Source organism: Eumetopias jubatus, unplaced genomic scaffold (assembly GCF_037043125.1).
Source record: "Eumetopias jubatus isolate StellerSeaLion01/CBP00866 unplaced genomic scaffold, mEumJub1_p1.0 scaffold_2, whole genome shotgun sequence".
Lineage (NCBI taxonomy): Eukaryota > Metazoa > Chordata > Mammalia > Carnivora > Otariidae > Eumetopias > Eumetopias jubatus.
Window position 1 is genome coordinate 108,874,314 of NW_028274808.1, and position 17,765 is coordinate 108,892,078.

General features: G+C 36.3%; 1 protein-coding gene across 2 annotated transcripts in view; it reads left to right on the forward strand.

Annotated features, from left to right (window-relative positions):
- ARSJ (arylsulfatase family member J) overlaps window positions 1–17,765 on the forward strand; it is a 74,627-nt gene that overhangs the window by 18,537 nt on the left and 38,325 nt on the right. The window lies entirely within an intron of this gene.

Here is a 17,765-nt window from a genome sequence, read left to right on the forward strand (position 1 = left end):
GCAAGTATTCTACCTTTAAACTGTGCTGCTTGTCTTCTTTATGTTTTCATTCTGTTTTCCAGAAACCAAATATCTTTTGATAATATGCAACCATATAAACACATTCTGGTGAAACAATCCCACATCCTTGCCCTCCCATTGTAGTTGCCAAATGGTCTAAAAAAATCATGGTAAATAAATATAAACTGGAACACAGCAAATGTCTGTAAGATTTTTTTTAAATGCTACACATGATCATTGTAAATCCTATATAAATAAAAAATTATAGCAAACTGAGGTTCCTCTAGTAAATGTTGAAATTCAGAAAAGATAAGACATGAAAACAGTAAAATCTTATTTCTCTCTTACCCTGGCCTCTTGTGAAAGCTAAAAATTCTGTCTCGTTTGAGACTGTGAAATTGTTCACAGGTTCACGTATGTCCCTAACATTTTAATAGCTAACTGTCTCAGAAAGCTTTATGACTCTGACTCATGTTTGGCCAGAATGATTCAACCTTAGGGAATCAGTGCACTAGACCAGAACTAGTCTGTACATTTGAAACATTAAACAGAAGATTTTTTTAAAGGAAATATTATGTATGTTTAGAAGTAAAGCTGTTAACAGAACAGAACACTGGACTGAGGGTGAACAGAAATTATTTTTCTCCACAGTGTACTCTTGGCTTATGAGGTTTATGTTCTGTGTGAGCCACTCAGAAAGATGTCTACAGCAATTTCAGGCAGATTACTTAATTTAACATTTGCCTGAAAAGAAATGTGCTTTTTAGACAGTTCTAGTTATTATTTAAAAAAATTTATAGTGCTTTTAAGTTGCTATTTTAAGAAGAAAGACATTTTTTATCACCCCCTCCCCCAAAAGAACCTAAAACCACAAATGGCTTTGATTTTGGAGAGGTTACTAAAAGGGCTGGTGGAATAGAAATGGAGAGAGTTGTGTAACTTGTTAGAGGAGTTTGACTTTGAAACAAAGGTAAGAGAGAAATATTCTGGTGATTTAAAAAGTAGCAGGTTCAAAGAGAGGATATTTTCAAGATAGACATGGGCTTGAAGATGTGGGTGAAGGTATAGCAGAAAATAAAGGGGAATTTAGGGGAAAGTAGATCTTTAAACAAATGGAAGTGGTACATTTTTATCACAGTTGCCTCTTCTCTTGTCTATTTGAATCTTGTTTATCCTTGAAGAGCCAGATCAACGTCTGTCTGCCTTTCTCCAAATCTCCCTCACCTTCAGCTCTGTTATGCATGCATTTGTATATATATATAACTGCTAACAATAAAATATTCAGGTTAACAACCATAGAGAAAAAACCTATAAAAACCTGTGATGTAGGGGCCTGATATTTGTCAAAGTAAATGGTTTACAGACCTTCTATAATTATCACAGGTGTCTGGTTTGGGGAACATAGTACAAATAGAAAAATTATTAATGGGTTTCTTAATTTCTCTACATCCAGGGCAACCTCTTAGACCACATTTTATCTTTAGTCATAGCATCGATTATACTGTTTGTACTACTGGCTATGCACATAATTTTTCATTTAACACTAATTTTGGCTCTATAACTCTCTCCCTAATTAGACTGGATTTTCATACAGCAATGCTTTATGTACAGGGACATTCAATAAGGTGGCTGATTTGTCATCTCCTTTTTCACCGAACCACCTCACTGAGTTCAAGTTGCATCAGGAGCACTGTTCTTCAGTTTCTTTTCCATGGTATTTTGGAAGGAGCTGGTAAGAGGAAGTAGAGGCTCCAGGCAGTGGCAACAGCTGGAAGGCATCTCTAATTAGATTCCAGCCGGACTTGGGCCACATTTATAACTTTCCATATGCTGGCTTACATTTCCTTATAAAAAGGTTCCCAAAACAACACGCAAATTTAAAAAGATCTGCTGCACTTGTATATGTCACTCAATATGAAGCTGTTTTCTTTGAGCACCTTAGTATGGAACATAGAATGGTGATCACCGAGTGCTAAGTTAGAAGATGTTATCCAGAAAGGATGTCTTAGAAGGTCTGTGTGCTTGACTGATTTGTTATTTATTCATAAGAGTTTTAAGACTTCCATTGCCTCATAAAATTAAAAGATATAAGCCTAGCAGATGAAATTCTATCTGGCTTTTAAGTTTTTTCTCTCACGTATGTGATTTGGAATCTCTCTTGTAAGTTACTGGTTTTTTTAAGAAACACAAAAGAAGCAAACCATTGTGTTCAATATACAAACCAATCAGTGGCCGTGAACTATGAAACATATGTTGTGCGTTTGTGATTATAGTGTTGTGCTCAGCAGTAGAGAGAAGGTTTGGAGTTGTTGGGTTTTATTTTTTTAGCATTCTATCCTGGAAAGACTGATTTAAAATTTTCTTTCTCAAGGAAATTAAAAGTTATATTTGTTGCAGAAGAATTAAAGACCCATTGCTATTCTCAAATGGATTATCAGTCTACTTAATTTTAGATTTTATAAATTTTCCCATAAAACTTATTGCTTATTAGTTTTGTACTTATGAAGGATTTGTTTTTGTATTTGCTTTCTCCAGAGAGAAATTAACTTAAAAAAAAAAGATTTATTTATTTACTTGAGGGCAGGGAGGGGCAGAGGGAGAGAAAATCTCAAGCGGACTCCACCTGGAGCGCGGAGCCCAACAGTGGGCTCCGCCTCACAATCCTGAGATCACGACCTGAGATCATGACCTGAGCGGAAACCAAGAGCCAGGTGCTTTTAACTGACTGCACCACCCAGGAACTCCTTAACATTTTTTTTTAATATTTTATTTATTTATTTGTCAGAGAGAGAGAGAGAGAGAGAGTGCACAGCAGGGCGGACTGTAGGCAGGAGAAGCAGGCTTCCCTGCTGAGCAGGGAGCCTGATGCGGGACTTGATCCTAGGACCCTGGGATCATGACCTGAGCTGAAGACAGACGCTCAGCCCAGCCGACTGAGCCACTCAGGTGTCCCACCCCTTAACATTTTTTTTTTATTATGTTATGTTAATCACCATACATTACATCATCAGTTTCTGATGTAGTGTTCCATGATTCATTATTTGCGACCCCTTAACATTTTTAAAAGAAGAAACCCTTAATATTTAAGGATGTTAACAAAGATATGTAAATGGGGATACCAGGGTCCTGGGATCGAGCCCTGCATTGGGAGAGTCTGCTCCCTCTCCCTCTGTCACTCTCCCTGCTTGTGCTCTCTCTCTCTCTCTCTCACTTGCTCTCTCTCAAATAAATAAATAAAATCTTAAAAAAATAAAATAAATAAAGACATGTAAATGAAATGGTAGTAATACCTTTTGGAGAACTGAATATAAAAGAACAGTCACCATCCCAAAGCGTCAGACATCATATTGAAGACTTTATTGCTATTAACTTACTATGTAATGAATCTTCCTCAAGACCCTCCTCCCCACACCTAGCCTTACCTCAAAACATTTCATATTTATGAGCTGCCCACAATTACTAAAAACATTAATTATTCTAAAGTAAAATGATTCTTTAATTTATGATAACATACATCATTATGTAGTTTCCTCTTGCCTGTACAATTGCAATCACCTGTGAAATGGTCTCCTGCCGCCAGTCTCTTCTTTCCATCGTTTTTCCTCCCATAAGCCCCTGGAATTGTCTTTGTAAATTACCAGTCAGAGAGACTGATCATGTCACCTTTGTGAACTTACCTCTTTTACATATCTCTTTGCCTTTCCACAGGCTGTTCCTTTTGAGGAGTTCCCTTTCTCAGTTTATTTGTGATTCATCCTTCAGAACTCAAATCAAATTTTACTTCCTTCACTTATTCCTGTAGATGAGTCTCTCTTTTTTTATTAGTAGGTTTTATTTATACTTACCAGGACTGTAGCACTCGTTGCCATATTCTCCATTGTATGCTGAGCTCTTCAAAGGCATAGGCCTTGTCTTATAAATTTAAATTCACCCTGTACCTAGCATTACATGGCATTTAACAAACAGTCAATAAATATTTATTAAGTGAAAGTGTGTTCCCACTGATTCTAGCATATTGGTAATATTTTTTAGTATTTTTATTTTAATATTCTAGATCCACTTCTCTTTATTTTTTCTGTCAAATGACTGATAAGTACCTCTTTATGTTCTAAGGAAATAATATATTAACCACACCCTGTAAGAAGAGATGTCTCCTTTATTATTATGAATAATTTCGATCCTAATTTTTTATTCTAAATATATGTTTTCAAAGAAGGCTTTGCCTCACTTTCTTTCAAAATCAGTGCAAGTTCTACCCTTAATATTATCCTCGCATTTTTAGACAAAGAAATTAAATACTATATTATAATTATTTTTCAGCTTGGGCATATAACTGAATGAATATTCAACTTCTCCGGTGCTGGTTTGAAAAATTATTATATTTCAGTACAAGTCTGTTTTGTTAAGTTGTTCCATCTACAAATTATCCAGTCTTGGTGAAGATATGGAGTTCAATGAATACTTGGTTATAGTTTATATCTTGGTTCCAACTAGTGAAAATGGAGCTTATGTAAGTCAGCTGGAAATATAAAGACAAAGAGAAGAGAAAGGGAAAAAGAAATGATCACACTATAAACCAAACAGCTACCAATTGGGTACAGTTGTCAAGGAAGCCTAAAAATATGCTGTATATCTTTTAGATATTTTATATCTGTTCATGTTTGACCATTAATATATCCTGCTGAGAAACAGTTATCCTATATCTCTACCATAAATTTCAAATCAAGTCTTTTAAAGTTATAAAACTGTTTTGTCCTTCCTGAATAAAACCCATTAATTTTACTTATTATAAATTATTATGTAAATAGAAATTAAATATTATAAATTATTTGCCATATTCCCCTAATATGTTAATTTTCTAATTAAAATCAGGATATAATAAGCAGAGGTTGAATTATCTTCTGTCTTCTTGTAAGTAAGATATATTATTACTTTAGAATAATTAGATAACAAGTTTCATTTTCTTCTGTAGTAGTTTTGGATATAGTCCATTTGCGTATCTTAGGTTGGAGTTACGTGATAGCTGAATAATCCCCAAAAGGGGAAAATTTTCATTCAAAAAAAACCCACCAAATTCTAGAGAAGAAAATTCCAAAGCCTTCTTTAAAAATGTCATGGTTACTTTCAACCACATAGGCAGGAAAGTTTTCCTTCATAATAAACAATTGTAAATTCCAGTTAGGCTTCTTCTATCCTTCTTCATATTCAGTGGAATTAGAATACTTCTAAGCTATCATTTTCATAACTTATAAATGCCTTAATTCATCCCTTAGCCTTTATTTCCTTGAGCTTTTGTTTTTGTGGAATGTTTTTCTGTGTCATCATGACCGGATCACACATGTAATGAGAGTCTGAGGTGAAGTAATTGTTTGCAAAGTACTTTAGCTTTCATAAATTATATAATGCTGTATAAAGCTATATTTATATCATAGTTTCTATGTAATAAAGGCATTTTGTGACACACACACACAAAATTTTGTGACACTAGATAATCTTTCAACTTAAACAGGGTAGAATAGAAGAGACAAAATAGAACACACTGATCCAACCAGCATTGCATTCTTCCTAATAGAAGTAGATTTACATGAAATTTTTTCACCGAGCAGAAAAATACGTCCATGAAGTTATATGTATATCTACTAGATTAAGTTCCTGATATTTGGGCTTTTTTTTAACCTATGAAAATGATACTTTTGTACCTAATACTTACATTAATAAAATGATGATACAATGCCAAGAAGTAGCAGATACTATGAAGAAAAATAAGGCAACTTAAGGAAAAAGACAACAAAAGGAATTGCCCTATTTCTAAAGGTACTCAGGAAAGGTGTCTTTGAGGAGGAAACATTTGCAACCTGAATGAAATGAAGCAAAAGCTAATGTACAATTGGTCTAGGCTAAGGAAGCCACAGTGGCAAAGGTCCAGGGATTGGAGATGCCTCGGCATGTTTGAGAAACCGGCAGTAGGCTGGTGTGCAGTGAATGAACAGAGCATGGAGGGAAATGAGAACAGAGACAGAGTCTGTCTTGCAACCCATGGTAAAGACTTTGAAACTTAACCTAAGCGTGAGGAGATGCCACTGAAAGATTTTGAGCAGAAGTGTAACATGATATAATCTATATTCCAAAATGGTTTTTTGTAGCTCTTAGTACTTTGGTCAGGCTGTATGATGCAGAGGGCTACAGCCTCCCAGAATAAAGGATAGTGTATCTCCCAGGATAGAACGAAATTTGCTTTCCTTCCTTATAGCCACTTGGATTTCGGGCTAGGTTAAGAGGAGCTGGTCCACAGAAGTGAATTTTGACTGTCAAACTCTACCGTAAAATGTGGACTCATGCACCTGCACAAATGCAGTCTGACTCCCCATGTGTCCAAGGCAGGCTTCCCCACTTCTGCCTGGAGCCCAAACCAAGTGTTCAGAAGCAGGGGACACCACCATGGCTCATCATAGGCTGCAGGAGCCTCCATAGCTTATCCACCATAACACCGGACAGCTACTGAGTGTGGGGCTTTGTCCCTGATGCCAGCGCACTAGTGGAAGAAATTTGATAGAGTTACGGCAACGTCGTAAAAAGGCAGCTGTATAGGTCGTTTATGGACCTTCCACGGAGGCACCTGTACTGTACCATCAGAGGTTTGATGACGACCGAAGAGTACATTTATTTTGGCCTCTGGACAAGATCAAAATCTGTAAAGAAATAGACTTGTTAATTGCATTCTTTGTTTCTCTTAAAATAACTGAATTGCCATTTTCAAACGTTTAAAGAATAGCATTCCTATTTTAGCTACTCAGAACTTTATAAAACCGTTTCCTATTTCAGTCAAACATTTTTACATTTTGCCCCAAACTAGAGTGAATATACTTGCTTTAAAATTTGAGGCAATTGTCTTCAACTTTTCTTGAATGTTTTTACTATAGAAAAATTTCAGGCTTTTTTTGTTTTTTAAGTGTGAGCTCAAACATGGTTAACATGAAACTGCTATAGCAATTACACTTTATACTTAAAAGACATGGTTATCTATTTTTCCCTCTTCTGAATAGGTATATATCCTTTATCTTTTGTCTAGAAACACTGATAATTGGGACAGGACCTTTATCAAAGGTGATCAAATTTAGTGTGCCTTGAAACTTTATGTTCTTAACACATTTTGTTTTAAATCGGTGCTCTTTGTTCTGAGGCATTACATTGCTCCTGATTTGTTGGCCCATTTGTTTAGGGCACATGTCAGTAACCATGAGGATCCCTGAGTGAGGGTCTGGGGTTTTCTATGGTTGTAGTCTACCCAAACTGCAAATTTCAATACATAGAAAAAAAATATTTTTGGTCACAAGTGGAACCAAGTTAAAATGTTTAAAAACTTTCAGTAGTATTTTCAAATTTTCAGTTTAAAAATGATGTTTCCATAGTACGAATGGCTCAGAAATATTATCTTCACAAATTATTAGACCATAAGGCCCTATTGTTGGAAGATACTAAAAGACATTTTCTAAAAGTAACACTAAAAAGTATAATTACAATATTATTGTTCTTACAATGAAGAATTTGTTAAAATGTTTCAAAGACAGGCAGCACACCTTAGTAGAATTTAGGCTAGATTTGGAATTAAAAAAAAAATCCACTCATTTTGGAATCAAAAGTTATGGCTTAAAACATTGTCTTATGCTATGTGATCATAATGATTTCATTTTAGCTCCTTAAGCCTTAGTTGCCTTACCCGTCAGTGAGGATTCTAATGCTTATGAAGGGTAAGCAAAGCAACTTGTAGACCAGAAAGCACTATACAGGTGTTGGTCAGTATTATTTTCATGGTATTTATCAAGCTGTACCCATATGAATTTGGTGCTTGAAAACACCAAACAGACTTCATCCTTGTACTTTCTGTTATAATAAAAACTATGACATAACTCCTGCGGGGTGGCACGGAACCTGGGCTTCCAAGCAATTCTGTTGATTTTTTTCCCCCGAATTTTCTGTTTAATTATGTAATCATTTAGATTACCATGAGTCCATGCAGATTTAGGACCTAAAAGAAGTTGGTTAATTGGTTGAGTTAATATGTAAATAATAACCTGTCTGCCCACTTACTCTGATAGACGTTGATGAGAATTTGGGGGAGGGGGAAGGAAGTATAGTATATCTGCCACAGTTGCTCAAGCTAGATGTATGCAGGGTCACTGGATCTGGCAAAACTTTGAGAAGTGGTTTAGTGTGTTTCTGACAATGAGTGTCTCTGGTTTTCACTTGTACCCTTCCATTATCTCCTTCCTGTGTTAAAAGTACCTTGATCTCCCTTTCCTCAGATTTCTCCAATAATTAATTTTATCCATCTGGCATAGACTCAGAAGCAGATGCTGTGTGCTCACATATGCTAAAGAAAACAGTCAAGAAATTGAGAGGAGGAATAAAAAAGAACACAACTCTGTTTGTAGCGGTAAAGAATGGGACCAAAATAACACAAGACAGGTAAATGCAAAGGGGAAGCATTACTGCATTAGAACAAATTGGAAATCATTTCTAAGAGGTTCCAGACATCTGGCTCCTGGGGTTTGGGGGTTGAAGATCCATAGACCTTTTGGGAAACAGTGCAAATGTAAAAGGCATGGCTCTATTTTCAGCAAATGGGCCTTTGGTGGATCACTGCCCCTGTGTGATCTGGCTTCATCTGTCTCACTGCTCTGAGATAAATTCCCACCTAGTGGCAATACCCATACATCAAAAAATGCCCATAATAACTGTGGAAATCTTTGTCCCAGGGACAGTTTGTTCAGTGAGAGTTAAAGGAGATAGATGTGGACCTCTAAAGTACAATCTATGTTTAACTTTAACTGAAATAAGGGAAGATATTTGATTTTTGGAAGCAGTGTTTCTTAGGTATTTTGTTTGGGACAGAATTTGAAATAAACGCTTCATTTATTTTCTTTTACAAATATTTAAAATCTGTATTTTCATAAAGAATGAAAACATAAACAAGAACATAAACCTAAAATTTTGTTCCATTTCACACTCCTTGCAGATTATATATTTTAAGATCAGAGAAAGCTATTATGGAAACATTATTTATTAATTTTAATGAAATTCTGTGTTAATTACAAAGAATATTTTATATATACCGGGAAGGAGGGAGGCAAAGAGGAGGGGGACCATGGCTAATAGATTTCTATACAGTCACATATGTAATGGATATAGTCACATATCTAATGAGATGTCAGTGACTCGAGGAAACCAGAGGACATCCCTTCAGAAAGCCTAAAATAGATCTTGGTGGTAATATATTGTTTTAATTATTTCTTGTCTGAGAAAGCCATTAGAAACCCAAAACAATAAAGCTATAAAGAGCCACACTCACTTATGTAGACCTATAACTCATTCCTAATATATTTAGAAATACTGCCTTTTTGAATCTCACATTTCTTGAAATAATTTTATTCAAACTTATGTGATGCATCTTTGGTATCAATGACCTTATCATTGCTCCTGCTACCTTTTTGATCCTTTTGCCCCCCAGAGCACTTTATCTTTACTTCCATCTAAGTTACTTAACATTCAGCACTTCTAAAATTCTTTTCTTGTGCTACCACTGATCATTTCTTTTGATTTTACAGATACTAAAATTGAAAATCTTTTTTTACCCTTTAAAATATTTTCTCCCTTAATTAATGAGTTAACATTTTCACTAGGATGATCTGGTGCCACATATGTAGGGCCAGTATTTGGGGCCAAAAGGTACAGGTCCTGTTTGAAATTCAAATTATTATTGAGAATTCTCATTGCATTACATTTGTCTTAACTCCATTATACTAAACCAAAGAGTCGTATGTTGTCTTTACAAAAGTATACGTTCATCACAAGGCTTTAAAGAAAATAGAATGTACTAAGAGAATGTATTTTGTTTACATCCTAAAGCAGAATGAACTTCAAACTGAGGGACTGATGAAGTACAATTACCAGCAAATAGTAGCACGAGACAAGTAAGATGTGTCTGCTCTCCACAGATTCTAAGAGAGATGGCTGGCTGTCACAGCTTCTGCCATGCTGTCTTCCCAGAGTCCTGATTTCCTGAATCAGTAGACCCTACAGTCTTTCAGCACAGAGAACACAAGCTTTGGAGCTCAGCAGGCCTCACTCCAGATCCCACATCTGCCACTTCAGTTTCTTAATCCCTAGTTTCCCTTTGTCTAAAGCTCGGATGCTGTTACTTTCCAAAGGTTGTTCCAAGAATGAGAGATATTATTGGTTTATTGCTAGATGATATTGTATTCAATAAATTGTAGGTATCGTCACTGAATCTGTGCTATTTTGATCTTCGTTTTCAATATAGACTTCAATGGTGACACCAAGATTCCTGGTGGTCAAAGCTATTTTCTGACACTGGTATCCAATGCCTCCTAAGAATGTTGTCATTGCTGGGGCGCCTGGGTGGCTCAGTTGGTTAAGCGACTGCCTTCAGCTCAGGTCATGATCTCAGGGTCCTGGGATCGAGCCCCGCATCGGGCTCCCTGCTCGGCGGGAAGCCTGCTTCTCCCTCTGACGCTCCCCCTGCTTGTGTTCCCTCTCTCGCTGTCTCTCTCTCTGTGTCAATTAAATAAATAAATAAAATCTTTAAAAAGAAAAAAAAAAAAGAATGTTGTCATTGCTGTGTCCTCCAACTGATTGTGTCCCAGTTCTAGCCCAGTTCTTATGTGAACTGTATCTAAACTGGAATTTTTGGATAGCCTAAGAGATTTGCCTCTGCTACAGAGATCCCTCTTGATTGTGTCCCAGTTCTACCCCAGTTCTTATGTGAACCATATCTAAACTGGAATTTTTGGAGAGCCTAATTGGTTTGCCTTTCCTACAGAGGGCTGGCCATCTCTAACCTATAGGTCTCTTGGTCCTTCTAACCCGCTGTCACTCACACAGGTCCCTATTTCTCAGCCCTCTGTTGCCCTCTAGTGATTGCTTTAAGCACTACCTCATTTGGTGGTTTATCATTGTACTGAAACTTGTTTACTTGGGTTCAGACTGTAAAAACAGTCAGCTGAATTGAGAGTCCACGACGGATTAAATTACATTCCATATTTTAAACATTAACGTGTGTGAAAAAATTGAAAAACAGGCATAGCAGACTCCTGAAAAGAGGTTATCAGAATATTGAAGATGTGTAGGATCTCAGTGACAAAAAAAAGAGTCTAGATTATAGAAACAAGACCGATAAATTGGTTATAGTGCCCTGATTAAAAAAAAAAAAATTCTACTTGACTAGGAAATGATTGTTATTGAGTAAGTTAGTAATGGAATCTGATCATTAGGATCTATCTTAGATTCATTGAGAAGAAATTATGCCCCTAAAATGTCATTTACTTTTCTTTTGGCATGCATGTCATCAGCAGAAGTTATAGGTATACTATATCTCAGTTTCAACAAAGCTCATAGAAAAAAAGCTCGTTAAAAAGGATTTTTTTAATAAAAAAAATTAGATTGGTAAGTAAAAAGTTGAGCCATTCAAAGCGAATTGAGTAATAAATCAAAGTTAACCTGAGGGCAGGTCTCCAGTAACATTTTATAAGGTTTTGATCTGAGTTAGTGTTGTCCCCTCAAAATCTGTAACATATGGTTCAGATGAAGACATATATTGCCAAAATTAACGAAGGAGGAATAACTAAGGTATTGGATAACAAAATCAAGTATCTGCTGGGTCCCTAAATGGCAGGAAGAATGAGAGAAAACATCCAGAAGTGGAAAATTCTCTGTAGATTCACAAATTAAACTGTTCTTCTACAAAATACAGGAAACCTGGCTTAAGGAAAGTATACATGAAAAAAGAATAATGTCGGGCTTTAGCCGCCTGCAAGCTCACCATGTGCCAACAGTGTGATGAGCTGCCAAATAAGCTAATGTGAGTCCTAATAAAGTGTAGAGTTCAGATCAAGGAAAGTAATAGTCCCATTGAATTTTGCACCGTTCATACCACATCTGGAGTATTATGTTCAAATTCGAGTGCCAGATTTTAAGAGGGACACTGACAAACTGAACCTCGTGCCAAGGAGATCTGGCAAGTGCAGAGCGCGAGGACTGGCTGAGATCACTGAGCTGACTCAGAAACATGGTAGCTGTCTTCACGTATTAGAAGGACGGTAATGTAGAAGAGAGTCTGCGTTCATCAAGATTCCAGACAAGTCGAGCCTGGATCAATCCACGTAAGAACCTTCTATTAGCAAACTCTTCAGAAACAAAATGAGCTGTCTGGTGAGAAGTTGAACCCCCCGCCACAGGAAGTGTTCTAGAAAAAGCCACAGGACTAAAAAACTATGGCTCTTTATAGCTTTACTGTTTGGGCTGTCTACTGCCTTTCTTACAAATCTTTAACTTTTAGGATTCTATATTTCCTTTCCCTCTCTTTACATTTGTTTCTCCAAATGTAGAAACCCTCATTTATTTTCTTTTACTCTCCAATCCCTCCTCCCAAACTTGTGCAGAGTTGGACACGGCAGTGCCATAAAAAGGATTACAGCATATCATGGCCAAGGCTGTATGCCAATGCTTCAACTGTATGCAGATTTCTTTAAGAATAAGATGCTGTCTCAGAACAGACTTCAGAGAAAATAATTCCCATTCCTATCCCCAGTTATGGTATAATCAGAAAAGCATAGCTTCTTAATATGTAAGCCTTTGTATTCAGTGGCCACAAAAATAAAGAGAACACAATCACTTTAGCACAAGCCTAAGGAGCTTATGTGTAGTGTTTTGATAGTCATATTACAGAACCAAATAGAATGTATGTAACTTCAGAATTTGCAAGCCTTTTGAAGCAAAATCAATTCTCTCTCTCCCTCATTCCTTCTTTCCATTCCTCCTGCTTTTTTCCCTCTCTTTTTCTTTCTTTCAAGATTTATCTCACAGCTGTTGCATAGTGTTTCTCAGCAGAATGATTGACTGTCCCGTTCCTATGTTTCTCTTGAGTTGTTTCCTCATTACCAAACCCCACTGACTGCCGGGTCCAGGGCTCATCTAGCTGGTGCCCTCCTACATCTGCTGTGCTGGGAATAGCTTCCTCTTTACCAGCTGCCAGTAAAGCAACCATGAGGGTGCAGAGGGAGGCAGGTTTGCGAGGAGCATCAAAAGAATGGGGAGGAAGTAGAACAGAAATGTCCTTCTCTGTGATGGATTTCCTTCAGGGCCGCTCTAGACAGCTGAAATCTCTTCAAAGGGAGGGAAATGGAGAAGCTGTTCTTTCACAAGTAGGTTTCTCCTTTCAGATGGTCCAATATTTACTACTCCTATGTAATTACTTTTCAGTACATTTTATTAGAAGTTATTTTTATTTCCTGAGAAATCATGTAGCTTGCATCTGTATGGCATGCGTTTCTGTGGACCTCTAGAGTTCTGGCGTTTACAGTGTCTGACTCCATTCCTGGATCAAAAGTTGGGAAAACCTAGGAAAGAAAATCTCCACATCTCCACACTTTTCTTCCTCCAAAGAGTCTTTAATATCAAGTGGCAGAGAGGCTGTGAACATTAATAACAAGGATGTCCTTCTGCTGTGCAGGGGCGCTGGGAGGTGTCAGGAGCTAATACGACACATATAGAGCAGAGTACAGATTTCAAAAGTATATTATGAGTGATGAAACCATCAACTTCATCTCTTTATGCCTTCATTTCTCCATATTTAAAATGACACTAATATATCTATCCCATGGGGTAATTATGAGGAAAAAACAGGAAGGATGTAAAACCCTTAGCATAGGGACTGGCACAGGGTAAATCCTCAATAGCACTGGGCTATTAACATCATTCCTGTCTATTTTTAAGTGGCAGTTAAGTTTTAAGTTGAGGGAACCATCAGTAAATACCCGTGGAATGAAGGTGGGGGCCATTGAATACCAGTGTTAGTTCAGTATGTGCAGATCTTGAGCTTCATTCAGAAATGGCAGATTCTAGTGTGTGCTTCCTCAGCTCCCGTTCATGTGCTTCTTTTTCCTCCTTTGATGAAAGTCAAACAGAAAGGAAAAAGGCGGTCTCTGGTATTCACTGTATCTTCAGTTCTAACCAGCAAAAAAAGTGCCATGGTGAGATAGCATATTTCTTAAAGGTGGGCTTTAAGAAACCCTTTGAGCATCTGTTGCAATGAAGAGAGAGAAAATTCTAAGAGAAAGGGTAACTGGCTGGCTTAGTGGGTAGAGCAGCGTGTAACTCTTGATCTTGGGGTTGCGATTTCAAGCCCTGTGTTGGGGGTAGTGATTGCTTAAAAATAAAATCTTAAAGAAAAACCAGAAAGGAAATTCTAAGAGCAAAGCCAAATACCATCTAAGAGGCATGGAAGAGGATGTCATATAACAATATCCAGTTCATTCGTGGCTCAGGACTGCACTCTTCTCTGCCTGCTTCTGTAGTAATAAATTGTTATGTTTGCCACTATGTGCTTTATTTTTTTTTGTATGTGCTTTAGAATGTGGTTCTAAAATATGATTGCCTAGACACATAAAAAAATCCGTGAAGTGCAATAAAAATCAAAGCTATAAGGATAACATTAACAGTATGCTTGGAAAAAATTCTAGAATGCAGCATGCTTGCAAATATTATCAGGAAATAACAAAGTGTAAGTGTTTGTTTTTAAAATAAATAAAAATGCCTAGATATTATAAAATATGACATTTCATATAGCTGAGGGTTCCTGCAATGGAAAGGGAATGCTCCAATCTTTGTTCACTGTAAGGAAGTTTCTGAAGAAAAGATTAACAATTTTAAAGTTTTTCATGGTTTAAATTTCTTGGTGATTGTAAACCATTTTGGTTTACTGATCTATAGTTATGAAAGAATATAAATTTTGACAAGTAATTCCTTACCTGGGCTCATAGATAAGATAGTAGAATGAAGACATAAATAACTCACAAGCATATTACTTCTGTTGGAAACATTCTTCTCCACCCTCTCTGGGTCTCCGGCTGGGCCTCAGAAGTAAGCTGACATCCGACAGATTAACAGGAGAAAAGCATTCAAGTTGTATTGAATTTCTACATGGACATGGAAGCCCCCACAAGAGAATGAAGACCCAAAGAAGTAACCAGAGCAGGACACTTTTAATACCTTTTAAATAAAGAAAGAATACATTTGTGAAGAATGGTAAAGAAATAAGGTTTCTTTACACAGCCTTCTTGGCCCTAAATTCCCCATCTCTGGTGATTAGAATGTCTTTCTTCCTCCTGGTACAGGGAGAGAACCTTCCACATGGGAGGTTTCTCTTTTGCTTTTTGAGAAGCGGTGCCAGAATGACCTTCCTACTGCTACTCTTTTCTCAAACTTCTTCATCTTATGTCAATATGTCAAGGTGTCATAACTTAGAGTGGCGTGTCCTGAACTCCGTCACTTCATAATATAATAGGGAAATATTATATTTTAATATATTTTCACCAGATACAAAGTTTAAATGCTTACTTTTCAAATGTTTTAATTAAAGATAATACTCTATATTCAGATATGTTTGGTGATATGTGTTTATCATATTACACTTATCTAAAGAAAGCCTAAAGTATCTCAAGCTAAATGATCAAAAGCAAAAAGCAAAATTTATTAAGTAACTTATAAAATACAGTTTGTGTAATTTCCTTATTTAATTGTCAAGGCAGTTTACTCTCTACTGGATAAAGAAAAAGCCATTTTTTTCATTTATAAATCACAGTTAAAGTACCTGTATATCACAGTTTGAAAACTTTTGAATATATGTCAATATGTCAAAATATCTTATTAACAAAAAGAAAGTCAAATGTTTTCCATGAAGTTCATGGAATGGGTGAGAAGTGATATTCATCAATTTTTTTAGTACATAGTCATCAAATGTTAGATACCACTCATTTTGCTGATGTCTCCCCTCTAGTAAATGAAAATTTAATTATGTTAAGTTTTAAATTGCCTAAATAACCTTTAACTGTTATTATAATATTCTTAAAAGTTGTATAATTATAAAAATCATAACTATGTTTAGGAAAAGACAATAGGAATCTAGAAACCACTGTATAGGAAAACAAAACAACTGCAATTCAAATCACTAAAATAATTATAATACTGCATTTGTTTCCTTATGGGCTACCCACTGAGCTCAATTGGAATAATATATGTGAAAATAAAATTATGTAATTTATACAATATTATAAATGGATTATTATTGCTATTAAGGTCAAGGAGAAATGCAAAATTATCTAAATTAAAACAGAAGTTGGAGAGTTTGGCATATTAAATATATAAATCATATTTACAGGCATGTTTGTGTGTGCACACATGCATGTGTATGTGCATGGGGATGTGTTTGTGTACTGTGTGTATTTAATGCAAACTTTTTTTTTCTTAAGATTTTATTTATTTATTTGACAGAGAGAGAGACCGCGAGAGAGGGAACACAAGCAGGGGCAGCGGGAGGGGGAGAAGTAGGCTCCCCGCTGAACAAGGAGACTGATGCGGGACTTGATTACTCTGAAATGTTCAGTGGAGACCATGTACAAAATTTGGGATGCTGATCACTGTAAAACATAACATATTTAAATTATCTTTAGTATCTCAACATTCTTTCCTCCCATGTACATTTTTTAATGCTTCTAAAAACACCACTTGATGTGCAAAGGAGTCTTCTCTATGCGGAACTTCCATGTGTGTCTGCATCATTGTATTTGCATAATGATTTGCAAGTCATTAAAAGGTGGCGATTACATTTAGGATTTGTTTTCACTGTAATTTTGGAGCACAGTCCCTATTGTTTCCAGTTCTAAGAAAGTGTAAAGGAGACAGAAAAGAAATCAGTGAAAAAGACATCTAGAAGAGTGAAGGAGTAAATTCTGGCTCACTTTTTATTTATTTCCTTTTATTCAACCAAGGGAACACAGTTAGAAGTGACCTACACCTCTTTCATTTTAAGTTACTCTTTACAATAACCACAGGCACATTATTTTTATACCAAGGAGGAAAAGTGATTCTTAGGGTGGAGAAATTTAAAGTGTAGAAGGGAAGTAGTTTGTGTGAAATTGCTTTCCTAGATCACTCTGCCTGCAACCTATTGATATTGATATTGATTGATATTTTGATTTTTGATTGACATTTTTAAGCCCCCAGTATCCTCTACCAACAATCAAGATTATTGGTTCAAATCAGAAAAGAAGGTGTGTGGAAATTACTGGGAGAATTATTTTTCTTTTCATTAGGAAGAGAGAAGAATTCAAAGAATGGGCAAAATGCAGGTATACAGTGCACTTCTAAACAATAGTTCTTTCATCTATTTGTATAAATGTCAGATCCATAAAGGTAAACTGCATTAAGGATTTTAATATGAAAATGGAAGGGCGTCTGGGTGGCTCAGTCGTTAAGTGTCTGCTTTCGGCTCAGGTCATGATCCCAGACCTGATCTGGGACCAGGGATCACCTGATTGAGCCCCGCGTCTGGCTCCCTGCTCAGTGGGGAGCCTGCTTCTCCCTCTGCCTCTGCCCCTGCCCCCGCTCCTGCTCTCTCTCACTATTTCTCTCTCTTTCAAATAAATAAAATCTTTTAAAAAAGATATTTAATAACCCTCCTTTAAAAAAATAATATGAAAATGGAGAAATGGGATTTATGATGGCAATTAAACAGGTTTTCTCATAGCTGTTCATAATGCCTTTTTTGAAAGAATGACAAAAAAATTCCCTTAGAATGTTAAGTATCCTAGGAACAATTATATATATATTCAATCACAATAATGACATTACCCATATCTCGACTGGTCAATTATAATTCTAACTATTCAAAGTTTACTAATTTCTATTAT